Source organism: Microcaecilia unicolor, chromosome 1, assembly GCF_901765095.1.
Source record: "Microcaecilia unicolor chromosome 1, aMicUni1.1, whole genome shotgun sequence".
Taxonomy (NCBI): domain Eukaryota; kingdom Metazoa; phylum Chordata; class Amphibia; order Gymnophiona; family Siphonopidae; genus Microcaecilia; species Microcaecilia unicolor.
The window spans coordinates 328,959,686-328,970,133 of NC_044031.1; the positions used below are offsets into that span (position 1 = coordinate 328,959,686).

At 42.7% G+C, this 10,448-nt stretch overlaps 2 pseudogenes; both read right to left on the reverse strand.

The window, feature by feature from the left end:
* Nucleotides 1-3,192: 3,192 nt before the first annotated feature.
* LOC115478431 lies at nt 3,193-6,961 on the reverse strand (annotated as a pseudogene).
* Nucleotides 6,962-7,271: 310 nt separating this feature from the next.
* Nucleotides 7,272-9,695, reverse strand: LOC115460244 (annotated as a pseudogene).
* Between the last annotated feature and the right edge of the window lie 753 nt (nt 9,696-10,448).

Consider the following 10,448-nt stretch of genomic DNA (forward strand, 5'->3'; position numbering starts at 1 on the left):
GGTGGGCTGTTAGCCTAGATTTGAAGACGACCAGAGATGGAGCTTGACGTACAGGTACAGGAAGTCTATTCCAGGCATAAGGTACAGCAAGATAAAAAGAACGGTGTCTGGAGTTAGCAGTGGAGGAAAATGGTGCAGATAAAAGAGATTTACCCAGAAAATGGAGCGATAAGAGTGGAGAGGTACTGAGAAGCTGCAGAGTGAATGCACTTGTAAGTCAATAAGAGGAGCTTGAACTGTATGCAGAAACGGATAGGGAGCCAATGAAGTGACTTGAGGAGAGGGCTAATATGTGCATAGCAACACTGGCAGAATATAAGTCGTGCAGCAGAATTTTGAACAGATTGACGGGGAGAGAGATGGCTTAGTGGGAGACCTGTGAGAAGCAAGTTGCAATAGTCTATGTGAGAGGTGATAAGAGTGTACACAACTTGCTAGGCGTATTCTGTAACATGCTGTGCGTAAATTCTAATGCATGCTGCCAAAAAAGGGGCATAGCCATAGTTGTGGAATGGGTGGACCCTGGGAGTTCTGAAAATCTATGCGTACGGTTATAGAATACACCTGCTCTATGCCTACTTAGGTGCCAGTATTTACACCAAGTTTTACATAGCATGAACAGATGCTTAGGTGCAGGCATGGCCGCTAGGCAAATTCTATATACCTGCCTAGGCATATTCTATAAACTGTGGCTAAATCTAGGCATGCGCGGGGTACAAATGTAATAATAAATAAATAACTATGTAGAATCTAGTCCTTTATGTGTATCTCTGACTCTTAGATCATACACACACCAGGTCTTTTACTCACGACTTACTTACAGGCATGTACCTTTCCTGTTATGATAGTATTCTACAAAGAAAATTAGACACTAGGGAAAGACAACTAGAAAATGTCTGTCTTTTTTCTATATTTTTAATTTTGTTCCAGAATGAATGCTGTCAAGAGAGTACATTCTTATTATTATGTATGTACTATGTTTACATAGTTCACATTCAAAGACTGCGCACTAGTTGTTTACTAAAGCTTAGCTTGAGTTATCTGAAGCAGGGCCCATAGGAAGGAAATGGGCCCTGCTGCAGATAACTCGAGCTAAGCTTTAGTGAACAGGGGGGTAGGTTTACATAGGGCCAGGTTCAGTAAATGGCACAGAAAATCAGGCAAACACAGCAAGGGTGACAAAGGAAAAAGCAGCAGATGATGTCCAAACAATTGGCTTTATTGTAACATCCGAGACTCGACTCAAGTTGTGTTTTGGCCTAAAAAGGCCTTCCTCAGGAATCTTCTATTGGATGTATGATGATTCTTAGCTAGCCTTAATGAAATACACGTGATGTCTAATACCTTGTTGATTTCTTCCGACAAATAAAGGTGTGTGAATGCTTGAACTCTCCAGAGTACAAACTAGAAAATTAGGTGCCTGAAAAAGTCAATGCTCAGTGCTATTCTATAAAGGGTGCTCTGGCATGCATGCTCTTTATAGCATAGCATATAGTGCCGATTCCCGCGACCAACGTTTGGTGTGAGGACTTACATCAACTAAAACCTGGTGTAAATCCTGGCACATAAGTTGAGCGCATAGTCCCCGAATTCTATAACACTAAGAACAAATTTTCAGGACACCCTGACCTGCCCATGCCCCCTTTTGGGTTGCATGCAATGGGATCTGGGCGCACAGTGTTATAGAATAACATACAGCCAGATACAAACACAAATCTCAATTAGTGCTAATTGACATCAATAATTGATTGTTAGCAATAAGAAAATTAGTTATGCAGTAGAGTACATAATTAACATTAAGGGCCCTGTTTACTAAGCAGCATTATAGGCGCGTTAATGTTTTGTATGTGCATAAACCATGTACGCACGTTAACCATGTACATGCCTACAATATCCCTATAGGCGTCTACATGGGTAACGTGCGTGCTAAGTGTAGGTGCGCTAAAAACACTAACACACCTTAGTAAAAAGGGCCCTAAATTAGAAAACACAAAGAAATTTGTCAAGCATTCTGGCTAAATATTAAAGTGAGAATCTAAGTCACATTAGATGAAGTAGTAGATACAGAGATCGGTACAAGTAGAGACCCAGCATCAAGAAAATTCTTAAATTGGTCAGGGTCTGCAAAACCATAAGTTTGCGCTTCAATTTTTCAAAATATTTACATGGAAGTTGAAGGAAAAATGACCCTCCATGTTTCACAAGCTGAGGCTTCAGGTCAAAAAACCTTCTGCTTCATCTGTGTGGCTCAACCTATATTGAAACCGTCTGACCCAGAAACATTACATTTTTATATTGAAAGTACAATCTAAGGACCCAGTGTTTATCTGATTCCAAGGCAATTAGGGTGGCTGATGATAGGCTTATCTAGAAATCCAGACAGATCAAAATTATCCTGTGTGCACTCCCTTCTGGCTCCTTATCGGTCACTTCCATGCCAGTCCACAGACCTCCATCAGAAATTTCTTGAACATGTTCATTGGTATTAAAACTGGAGACAGGAAAATTTAAACACCTTAAATTAAGACACCGTTCATAATTCTCCAGAGCTTTAAGTTTCTGATGAGTCACCAGTTTATCCTTATACAATAAAACTTGACTCCTTTCAGATATTTTTTAGTTCATCCTCAGTTTTCCTTAATCTAAAGTTTCTCCTTATAATGTCACTTTGGACTGCAACATGTCATGACCAGTAGTAAATTTATCAAGCCTATTAAGCGAGATATCTTCCATTTTGCCAACGGAGTCCCAAACTACCTCCAAAGTAACTTTTTCAGACTTTTCCGTAACTTTTTGCAGCTCTTATCTCCCAAGTTTCTCTGGTTCAGCAAACCAGTCTCAGGAAGGATATCAGTTCTAGTTCCTTGGTCCCCCAAATCCATGTCACCTTCAGCTTCTGCCTCTAGAGCACCAGGGCTCACCCCCAACCTAGAACAATCCTCCCAGCAACCACTTCAGTATCCAAAGCTGATTCCTGGAGTGCAATGCGATACCTCCCTTAAGTCTGAGTGGGATCTCGCAGAAACATAGATCATTTTAATGCACAAGTATAATTTTAGAGGATTTCGCATCATGGAAAATGTGGAAATTGGGGCATACGAGGACAGGTAACTGTCACAGCAGGTAAATGACTTCTATCTCTACAGAAATTTGAAAGGCTTATCACAGATTATTTTATGAGGTCTCTTCCATTTACATTGTGAAATGTCTTGGGTAGTCATATCCTATTGTTGGAACGACAGCTTGTACAAATTTCAAGAAAATAAGAAAATACATATGAACCCAAAGTTCTCGTCCACCTTCAGCAATGAAATCAATCATTTTTTTCATGACTTCTGCGTGCCTACATAAATGATCAGAACACATGGGACATAGTGGAAGATGTAGATGGTTTTCTATTGTCACTGTTTGCTAGACATTATCTTGGCTTATGTCTTCATCCATATAGGGACCCTTTTACTAAACCATGCTCAAAAGTGGTTGGCACTGTTTGTAGCACAAGTGTTTACCACGCAATGCAACTACTTTTAGTGTGGTGGTAAAATGGCTGCATTTGTATATTTTCCTATAATGGCCACACACTCATTTCCAAATTAACACATGGCCATTACTGTGAGAGCCCTTACTGCCAAAAATTTACTAGGAAGTAAGGGCTCTCATGCTAATCGGGCAGCACATGGGAATGTACCCGCACTACCTGATAGGCACAGGACACACCTACTCTCCATTCATAGACATGCCTCCCAGGCAAACAAAATAAAAATTATTGTTTAGCATAGGATTAGCATGTGTGGATTGGCATACTACATGCCTCAGTGTGTCTCACAGGAGTGCTTTTTGGTGCACAGTAAGCACTTGCTAGTGCCTATCATGGTTAAATAAAAAGGACCCATGGAGGGGCATAATCGAACGCGAACGCCCATCTCCATGGGCGCCTATATCCGAGAATGGGTACGTGAAGGGGCGGGGTAAACCGTATTTTGGAAAAAAAAATGGGCGTCCATCTTTTTTCCGATAATACGGTTTGTGCCAGCCAAATGCATCGGATTTGTGCAGATTTGAGCTGGGCGGTATCGTTTTTCAGCGATAATGGAAACTGAAGGCGCCCAGCTCAAAAATGAACAAATCCACGGCATTGGGTTGTGGGAGGGGCCAGGATTCGTAGTGCACTGGTCTCCCTCACATGCCAGGACACCAACCAGGCATTCTAGGGGGCACTTGGAACAATTAAAAAAAAAGTTAACTACCTCTGAAGTCCATAGCTCCCTTCCCTTGGGTGCTGAGCCCCCCAAATCCCCCCCAAAACCCACTCCCCACAACTCTACACCATTACCATAGCACTTATGGCTGAAGGGGGGCACCTAGATGTGGGTACAGTGGGTTTTGGGGGCGGTTTGGAGAGCTCCCATTTACCACCACAAGTGTAACAGGTAAGGGGGGATGGGCCTGGGTCCACCTGGCTGACGTCCAATGCACCCACTAACAACTGCTCCAGGGACCTGCATACTGCTGTGATGGAGCTGGGTATGACATTTGAGGCTGGCATACAGGCTGGGAAAAAATTTTTAAGTTGTTTTTTTTTTGGTGGGAGGGGGTTAGTGACCACTGGGGGAGTCAGGGGTGGTCATCCCCGATTCCCTCCGGTGGTCATCTGGTCATCTAGGGCACTTTTTTGGGACTTGTTCGTGAAAAAAAAGGGTCCAAAAAAGTGACCCAAATTCACGCTAAAAACGCCTTTCTTTTTTCGATTATCAGCCGAGGACACCCATCTCTCCTCGGCCGATAAACACGCCCCAGTCCTGCCTTCACCACGCCTCCGACATGCCCCTGTCAACTTTGACCGTTTCCGTGACAGATTGCAGTTGAAGACGCCCAAAATTGGCTTTTGATTATACTGATTTGGGCGCCCACGGGAGAAAGATGCCCATCTCTCGATTTGGGTCGAAATATGGGAGTCTTTCTATTTTGAAAATAAGGCAGATAGTCTATGTTAGTGGCTGCCATTGCTCATCATATCCAAATAAGCAGAGTCTTGGGGTTATTTCATATGTGATATAGAGGTCATAACTTCTAGTTTGTAGGATTGCATCTTCACTGCCAACTTCAGTTTTCAGTTTGTTGGCTTCTACTAGTTGTCTGGTATCAAGTTGTCTGAATCATCCATCAAGTTGTCTGAATCATCCATCTCCAGAAGGCCACTCTCTTCATATTCTTCTATAGCTACTGGTTCACCTTCATTTTCATCATCCTCATCCCCAGTGCCACATGTTTCTGAACCTGCTGCTAGAGCTGCACATTCCTTGCTTTCAAATGTGATCTCCTTAACTGCCTCCATCACTCAGTATCACCTTCATTGTGAAATGTGTCCACAGGGTACATTTTTAGCCATCAGAAATGTTTATTCTTTTGGTAGGCAAACTTTCCTTTTTGACTCCTCTCCACTGGACCATTGCCAAATGGGACAGTGGTGTACCAAATAAATGGTCTCCAGCTACTTTAAAACTCTCCAGGTGTTATTACTCCTGTTTGTTTAAACTTGGACTCTTTCAACACAGGGGTCAGGTACTTGGCCACTTCCAGTGCTTTTCCCAACGTTTGGTGTGAGGACTTACATCAACTAAAACCTGGTGTAAATCCTGGCACATAAGTTGAGCGCATAGTCCCCGAATTCTATAACACTAAGAACAAATTTTCAGGACACCCTGACCTGCCCATGCCCCCTTTTGGGTTGCATGCAATGGGATCTGGGCGTACAGTGTTATAGAATAACATACAGCCAGATACAAACACAAATCTCAATTAGTGCTAATTGACATCAATAATTGATTGTTAGCAATAAGAAAATTAGTTATGCAGTAGAGTACATAATTAACATTAAGGGCCCTGTTTACTAAGCAGCATTATAGGCGCGTTAATGTTTTGTATGTGCATAAACCATGTACGCACGTTAACCATGTACATGCCTACAATATCCCTATAGGCGTCTACATGGGTAACGTGCGTGCTAAGTGTAGGTGCGCTAAAAACACTAACACACCTTAGTAAAAAGGGCCCTAAATTAGAAAACACAAAGAAATTTGTCAAGCATTCTGGCTAAATATTAAAGTGAGAATCTAAGTCACATTAGATGAAGTAGTAGATACAGAGATCGGTACAAGTAGAGACCCAGCATCAAGAAAATTCTTAAATTGGTCAGGGTCTGCAAAACCATAAGTTTGCGCTTCAATTTTTCAAAATATTTACATGGAAGTTGAAGGAAAAATGACCCTCCATGTTTCACAAGCTGAGGCTTCAGGTCAAAAAAACCTTCTGCTTCATCTGTGTGGCTCAACCTATATTGAAACCGTCTGACCCAGAAACATTACATTTTTATATTGAAAGTACAATCTAAGGACCCAGTGTTTATCTGATTCCAAGGCAATTAGGGTGGCTGATGATAGGCTTATCTAGAAATCCAGACAGATCAAAATTATCCTGTGTGCACTCCCTTCTGGCTCCTTATCGGTCACTTCCATGCCAGTCCACAGACCTCCATCAGAAATTTCTTGAACATGTTCATTGGTATTAAAACTGGAGACAGGAAAATTTAAACACCTTAAATTAAGACACCGTTCATAATTCTCCAGAGCTTTAAGTTTCTGATGAGTCACCAGTTTATCCTTATACAATAAAACTTGACTCCTTTCAGATATTTTTTAGTTCATCCTCAGTTTTCCTTAATCTAAAGTTTCTCCTTATAATGTCACTTTGGACTGCAACATGTCATGACCAGTAGTAAATTTATCAAGCCTATTAAGCGAGATATCTTCCATTTTGCCAACGGAGTCCCAAACTACCTCCAAAGTAACTTTTTCAGACTTTTCCGTAACTTTTTGCAGCTCTTATCTCCCAAGTTTCTCTGGTTCAGCAAACCAGTCTCAGGAAGGATATCAGTTCTAGTTCCTTGGTCCCCCAAATCCATGTCACCTTCAGCTTCTGCCTCTAGAGCACCAGGGCTCACCCCCAACCTAGAACAATCCTCCCAGCAACCACTTCAGTATCCAAAGCTGATTCCTGGAGTGCAATGCGATACCTCCCTTAAGTCTGAGTGGGATCTCGCAGAAACATAGATCATTTTAATGCACAAGTATAATTTTAGAGGATTTCGCATCATGGAAAATGTGGAAATTGGGGCATACGAGGACAGGTAACTGTCACAGCAGGTAAATGACTTCTATCTCTACAGAAATTTGAAAGGCTTATCACAGATTATTTTATGAGGTCTCTTCCATTTACATTGTGAAATGTCTTGGGTAGTCATATCCTATTGTTGGAACGACAGCTTGTACAAATTTCAAGAAAATAAGAAAATACATATGAACCCAAAGTTCTCGTCCACCTTCAGCAATGAAATCAATCATTTTTTTCATGACTTCTGCGTGCCTACATAAATGATCAGAACACATGGGACATAGTGGAAGATGTAGATGGTTTTCTATTGTCACTGTTTGCTAGACATTATCTTGGCTTATGTCTTCATCCATATAGGGACCCTTTTACTAAACCATGCTCAAAAGTGGTTGGCACTGTTTGTAGCACAAGTGTTTACCACGCAATGCAACTACTTTTAGTGTGGTGGTAAAATGGCTGCATTTGTATATTTTCCTATAATGGCCACACACTCATTTCCAAATTAACACATGGCCATTACTGTGAGAGCCCTTACTGCCAAAAATTTACTAGGAAGTAAGGGCTCTCATGCTAATCGGGCAGCACATGGGAATGTACCCGCACTACCTGATAGGCACAGGACACACCTACTCTCCATTCATAGACATGCCTCCCAGGCAAACAAAATAAAAATTATTGTTTAGCATAGGATTAGCATGTGTGGATTGGCATACTACATGCCTCAGTGTGTCTCACAGGAGTGCTTTTTGGTGCACAGTAAGCACTTGCTAGTGCCTATCATGGTTAAATAAAAAGGACCCATGGAGGGGCATAATCGAACGCGAACGCCCATCTCCATGGGCGCCTATATCCGAGAATGGGTACGTGAAGGGGCGGGGTAAACCGTATTTTGGAAAAAAAATGGGCGTCCATCTTTTTTCCGATAATACGGTTTGTGCCAGCCAAATGCATCGGATTTGTGCAGATTTGAGCTGGGCGGTATCGTTTTTCAGCGATAATGGAAACTGAAGGCGCCCAGCTCAAAAATGAACAAATCCACGGCATTGGGTTGTGGGAGGGGCCAGGATTCGTAGTGCACTGGTCTCCCTCACATGCCAGGACACCAACCAGGCATTCTAGGGGGCACTTGGAACAATTAAAAAAAAAGTTAACTACCTCTGAAGTCCATAGCTCCCTTCCCTTGGGTGCTGAGCCCCCCAAATCCCCCCAAAACCCACTCCCCACAACTCTACACCATTACCATAGCACTTATGGCTGAAGGGGGGCACCTAGATGTGGGTACAGTGGGTTTTGGGGGCGGTTTGGAGAGCTCCCATTTACCACCACAAGTGTAACAGGTAAGGGGGGATGGGCCTGGGTCCACCTGGCTGACGTCCAATGCACCCACTAACAACTGCTCCAGGGACCTGCATACTGCTGTGATGGAGCTGGGTATGACATTTGAGGCTGGCATACAGGCTGGGAAAAAATTTTTAAGTTGTTTTTTTTTTTGGTGGGAGGGGGTTAGTGACCACTGGGGGAGTCAGGGGTGGTCATCCCCGATTCCCTCCGGTGGTCATCTGGTCATCTAGGGCACTTTTTTGGGACTTGTTCGTGAAAAAAAAGGGTCCAAAAAAGTGACCCAAATTCACGCTAAAAACGCCTTTCTTTTTTCGATTATCAGCCGAGGACACCCATCTCTCCTCGGCCGATAAACACGCCCCAGTCCTGCCTTCACCACGCCTCCGACATGCCCCTGTCAACTTTGACCGTTTCCGTGACAGATTGCAGTTGAAGACGCCCAAAATTGGCTTTTGATTATACTGATTTGGGCGCCCACGGGGAGAAAGATGCCCATCTCTCGATTTGGGTCGAAATATGGGAGTCTTTCTATTTTGAAAATAAGGCAGATAGTCTATGTTAGTGGCTGCCATTGCTCATCATATCCAAATAAGCAGAGTCTTGGGGTTATTTCATATGTGATATAGAGGTCATAACTTCTAGTTTGTAGGATTGCATCTTCACTGCCAACTTCAGTTTTCAGTTTGTTGGCTTCTACTAGTTGTCTGGTATCAAGTTGTCTGAATCATCCATCAAGTTGTCTGAATCATCCATCTCCAGAAGGCCACTCTCTTCATATTCTTCTATAGCTACTGGTTCACCTTCATTTTCATCATCCTCATCCCCAGTGCCACATGTTTCTGAACCTGCTGCTAGAGCTGCACATTCCTTGCTTTCAAATGTGATCTCCTTAACTGCCTCCATCACTCAGTATCACCTTCATTGTGAAATGTGTCCACAGGGTACATTTTTAGCCATCAGAAATGTTTATTCTTTTGGTAGGCAAACTTTCCTTTTTGACTCCTCTCCACTGGACCATTGCCAAATGGGACAGTGGTGTACCAAATAAATGGTCTCCAGCTACTTTAAAACTCTCCAGGTGTTATTACTCCTGTTTGTTTAAACTTGGACTCTTTCAACACAGGGGTCAGGTACTTGGCCACTTCCAGTGCTTTTCCCTTCATAGTTCTGATGACGTTCTACATTCTACCTCTGAAACACTGTCCAATGAACGAACAACCCAATAGAGGACCCGGAGAAACACCTCTACCTCTTCTAACCAGGATCCGAAGATGTGGCTCAAACCTTCAGTGCCACACACTTCCGCAAACTCACATATCTGCTATTTATATCTCAGTTGTGATCAAAAAGTACTCTTCCAGTAATGTAAGAACATAGCCATACTGGGCTGTTCTTACAGTAATGTAAGAATAGCCATACTGGGTCAGACCAATGGTCCATCTAGCTTAGTATCCTGCTTCCAGAAGTGGCCAATCCAAGTCACAAGTACCTGGCAGAAACCCAAAAGGTAGTAACATTCCATGTTATCAATTTCAGGGCAAGCAGTGGCTTCCCCCATGTCCATCTCGATAACAGACTATGGATTTTTCCTCCAGGAACTTGTACAAACCTCTTTTAAACCCAGATACGCTAATCACCATTACCACATCCTCCAGCAACAAGTTCCAGAGCTGAACTATTCTTTGAGTAAAAAAATATTTCCTACTATTTGTTTTCAAAGTATTTCCATGCAATTTCATTGTCCCCTGGTATTTTTACCTTTTTAATGAGTGAAAAATAAATTCACCTTTGCCCGCTCCACACGACTCAGGATTTTGTAGACCTCAATCATATCCCCCCTAGCCGTCTCTTTTGTAAGCTGAAAAGCCCTAACCTCTTTAGCCTTTCCTCATAGCAGGGGAGCAGTTCTATCCCTTCTGTGAAAACAGGCCCAAAAA